This window comes from Pundamilia nyererei, unplaced genomic scaffold (assembly GCF_000239375.1).
Source record: "Pundamilia nyererei isolate P.nyererei 1_Seehausen unplaced genomic scaffold, PunNye1.0 scaffold00021, whole genome shotgun sequence".
In the NCBI taxonomy this organism is placed as follows: Eukaryota; Metazoa; Chordata; class Actinopteri; order Cichliformes; family Cichlidae; genus Pundamilia; species Pundamilia nyererei.
The window spans coordinates 1,361,343-1,366,366 of NW_005187422.1; positions in this window are offsets into that span (position 1 = coordinate 1,361,343).

The window sequence follows — 5,024 nt, forward strand, 5'->3', positions numbered from 1 at the left end:
GGAGGCGCCATAGGGGTCGGGTGCATTGTGTGTCGGGTGGCGGCCAGGAGCGGAGGCCCTGGCGGACTGACCCCCGGCTGCCAAGACTGGCATCATGGTTCCAATAATTTAGTATTTCCTCTTAAATGTATTTTAGTCTTGTCGATTCCATACCCTTAGTGTTCATTTGTTATGTGATTTTTTTATAATATTTAATTAAAATTACAAGTTTTATCCAAAACCCTGAACTTTCCATGAACCTTACCAAAATGTTCTTTTTATGGAAAACGTCAGACACCGCGGTACCTTAAGGTCAAATCAGGTTGATGCTGAAATTAAAAAGTGTGTTCTTCACCTTTGTTGATGTTTTTTTAAGCAGCAGCCGTAGAACCTCAGAAAAAAATACATAAAAGCAAGATGTTGGTGAAGCAGTCATTTGTGAGATTGTATGCTGACACGTAAACGATTTAGTTCAGTTTTGAGCTTTACCAACCCTGGTCTCAGAGCTCCTGCTTCTATTCTACGATCTTGGCCCCTTTTAAACTCCGTCACTTCTGTCTGCCTCTTCTTCACCTTTCCTGCTCTTATGGAGTCTCATCAATCTGCCACGCTCTTCCTCTCCTCTGCTCTCTCCTCCTAGCCTGAAAGAAATACAGTCAGCATATGTTAATCAACCGATCCATATCTCTCATTTTTGACATGATGAATGTGCATTTAAGATGTTATTTATCAGTGTGTTTTAAACATATACAGCTCATATTCGTTTAACTTTTGAGGAACATTCAGCAAATATGTTATTGAAAGCTTAAAGTTATACATAGCTGAGGGGAGTCACTGCTATAAGTGACAGATGGGTGCCCTTCTCTGGTTCAACATTCAGCTGTATTCAAGTTGTGGTTAAAGAATTGGCCATTCCATTTCTCTGGTAAATATTCATTTCTTTTTTCAGGCTACTCAGAATTAGAGTTCTAGTTTTTATCATAGTGAATTACAGGTTAACCTTACCAAATAAGGTAATAAGGCACCAGCACAGAGCTTCAAGCGGTAGTTCAGTAACAGACCGGTCCAATTCTGCTAAGCTGTGTCAAAAAACAACCTGTGAAAATCACGTAGTATGAAATAGCCACAGAGCAGTCTGAAATCCATATAGTGAATTCACTTGGTGACAGCAGTGACACTAGCGCCGACGTTCCTCTGACTGTGTGTTTTTCAATTTACAGCTTTTCCAATAAATGTTGCTTTGTCATTGAGCCTTGGGTCTGCTATATATGAATGAGTATCCCTGCGCTGTGGTGCGCTGGGTCACGGGGTCACATGATTAACTCGAGGATAATGAATTCATGTGAACTCCTGTGCAGCAGCACCTTGGACAAAGGTGAAAAGATTTCCCTATAATTTGAAAGCCATAAAGAACAGCAGTGTGTACTTAACCAGCGTTTTATGCATTACATCCTACATATCATGCCATGACCCCAGTCCATTACAATGGCAATGTCAAAGGCTTAAAAATGCTCTATTGTGTGTCAGTACTTCTAATGGAAAGCGCAGCAGGGAATAGAGGCAAGCCTCTCTCCGGGCATCGCCATTTGTTGAACGATGAATAGAGGAGAGGGAGGGTCAATGACTTAAACCACAAGGTGGAGTTTTAAGAGCTGCAGTGATGTGAGAGAGCCTTTTTTTCACCAGACAAAGCACTCCAACAGTGTTTCATCTAAATCAAAGTTATAAATAATACAAGTCTCAAATGAACGTCAGAATTGCCTCGAAGGTCTTGTGCTAGAAAAAAAAGCGCATTAAGTAAAGAGGAAAAATGGACTCTTTTATCCTTCGATATAAATTTCCCCCCAATGTTCCCCGAAACAATGCTGTAAGGCTGACATCACCAAAGCAAAGGAAACACTGGCTCCAATTAGCGGGGAGGTGATAACACAGCCACATGCTACACACTCAGAAATTAAAGTACCTTATTATATCTTTAGGGATACAATGTCTTGTCAGTGGGGTGATACTTTCTGAAATAAGACCATACTGACTCATACCCTTGTGGTTTGTACATTACAGAGACCAGTGTTGATCTTCTGGTGGCAGTTTTGCAGCTTAGTTTATCAACAAATATAAATGTTGCTCTATAAATATTGCTAAAGTAGGTACCTTTCACAGCTTCTGAACATACGTATGTTTTTAGCCCTTGACATAGTTAACTTGGGATTCAATAGCCATAGGAAGTACTTTCTTGTAGGGACAGAATTGGACTTTTATACTAACCCAATATTTGAAAAAGTATCACCTGATGCCAGCCACTCACCATTTCTTATATTTAGCCTGGGAAATGGTGAACAGGTTCGGTGAATTATCCTAATGTGTAAATATACATGCAAATATGCTATAGAAGGCAAAAGCTGTTTTTCTAACAAGGCTTAAAATAAATATTTGTCTGTCGCGCAGCCTGAATGCTCCTAGTCATTTTTTTCTCCCGTCTTCTTCTTCAGGACATTGAAAGCTCTTCTTTGGATGCTGGTGGATTTTTGTTCTGTTCTCTGCCGAGATGATTCCACGCCGCTTCATTAATGTTGAGCTCCGGGCTTCTGAGGAGGCCAATTGATGACTGACGGTTTTCTACTTGTGTTTTTCTAGGTATGCTTTTACTGCTTTGGCAGTGTGTTTTGGATTACTGCCACAATGACAATGAAGATTTGCCAATTAGATCTTGGATATAAGCATCTGACTGGTACAGTCATGGTGGATCAAAATCTGATGGTACTTTTATGTTTTCATAATTCTATAAATTTGATAAGATCTCCAGCACCACTGGCTGAAAATGCAGCCCCAATTCATGACCGTGTTTTACAGACGGCTGCAGACACTCACTGCTCCTCTATATGTATTGTTTATGTTTTAAACCACAAATTTCCATTTTTTATTCATTTCCCTCCTCGTTTCCCTTTCATCAGAACGGTTCCTTCACATCCACCCTTCAACTGCAAGCATTTCTGATTTTTGAATGAACAATAGATGGATCAGCTAAAGGGCCAGATCTCTTCCTGTATCAGGTCTTTGCTGACTACTATTCCTATTGAATAGTATTTTTGTCCTATGCGAATAGTATCTGCAAGGACATGACTTGCAGATACATAATGTACATTTCAGAATTATACAAAAATACCTTTTCGGAGAAAACAAAATGGGTTGACATTATAAAACTGTTCTGCAGCAATGAAGGTTGATCAAGCCTTGAAAGCTGGTGCTACCAATTCCTACAGGTACTTCAACTTTTCTGGAATACTTACAACCCCCTCTGTCTGCATGAAAACACATAAAAGTTGGAACACACTGTGGTACCATACCCTCGTGAGCATCAGTTGAACAGTATTGTACTGCAGAATGACTTGTATTGATATAAAATGGTTAGAAAAAACCAATTAACAGTGGAAGCGAGACAGACCATCATAACACATAAAATGTAGGTCTTTTCTACAGAGAAATTGCAAAGAAATTCAAGGTGTCAGTGAGCACAGTTCCTTCACCATCAAAGACTCAGAAACTGGGAAACTCTGACAGGAAGAGGTCTGGCAGACCCAAAGCCACAACTGAATCAGAGGACAAGTTTCTGAGAGTTAACAGCTTGTGTGATAGGCGACAGGACAACAGCTTCAAGCACAGCTTCATAGTGGTCGTAGTAGCAAGTCTCAGTTTCAGCTGTGAAGAGAAGACTTCGAGCTGCAGGTTTGACAGGACGAGTTGCAGGAAGAAAGCCTTTGATAAGATTTCAGAATAAGACTTGGCTTGCCTGGGCCATGAAACAACACCATTGGACTACTGAAGACTGGAAGAAGGTGTTATGGATGAATCAAAATCTGAAATCTTCGGTTCATCACACAGGATCTTTGTGAGCCGTCGAGTAGGTGAAAGGATGGTTCCACAGTGTGTGGCATCAGTGTGATGGTCTGGGACTTTTTGCCGGATCCAGGGTCGGTGACTTGTACAGAGTGAGAGGCAGCCTGAACCAAAGCGGCTACCACAGCATTCTGCAGCACCATGCAGTACCCTCTATGCACCTAGTTGGTCAGGGGTTCATCCTACAGCAAGATAATGACCCAAAACACGAGTCCAGCTGTGACAGAACTACCTCGGGAAAAAAGAACAAGATGCTAAGCTTGAAAACATGGAGTGGTCAGCACAGGCTCCAGACGTAAACCACATCAAGCTGGTTTGGGATGAACTGGACAGAAGAGTGAAAGCAAAGCAACCTACAAGTGTCACATTTATGGGAACTTCTGCAGCAGATATGGGAAGAACTTTCTGAAGAATATTTGACTTCTATTGAAGAAAGAACACGGGTGTGTTCAGCTGTTATATCTGCCAAAGGCGGCTACTTTGATGAGTCAAAAGTTTAGAATCTATAAATTGATTCCATGATTTTTTTTAACTCCAATTGCTTATTTGTAGTATACTTTCATTTCAATATATACCTGTATGTGCCAACTTACACCTTCTTTATTCCATTTTTCACAGTCTCAGCTAAAGAAATGGGAAAAAAAATATGTGTTTTTGCAGGATAAGCTGCTAGTAACAAAGTAATTAAAGAAAAAATGATAAGAAAGTCTGACTCCTTGGATGCAAAGACAGCTGGGATAGGCTCCAGCTCCCCCTGGGACCCTGAAAAGGATAAGTGGCAGAGAATGGATGGATGGATGTGGCTTGAGACTTTTGCACAATAATCAATATGCTCCTTGAAAGACAGGTGGCCTCATAATGCAGATTTCTGCATGTTTGGGTGGAGTATTACAGTATGAATCCGGCACTAAATCCAATTATTCATTGTTATGTCTTTTATCAACAATGAAGTTTAAGAAGCTCTACATACTATTTTTGACGAGTTTCTAGTGTTCCTTAAATAGACTTTCATGAATTAATTCTTCCAGCAGTTTGTAGTGGCATTAATGAAGCACCTTTTCAACTGTTCACATAACTCTGGTTTGATTCCAGCCTTTGATGGCTCTGCCAGGTTTTGGGCCATGATTCCCCCCGGGCCATTCCAGTATTCC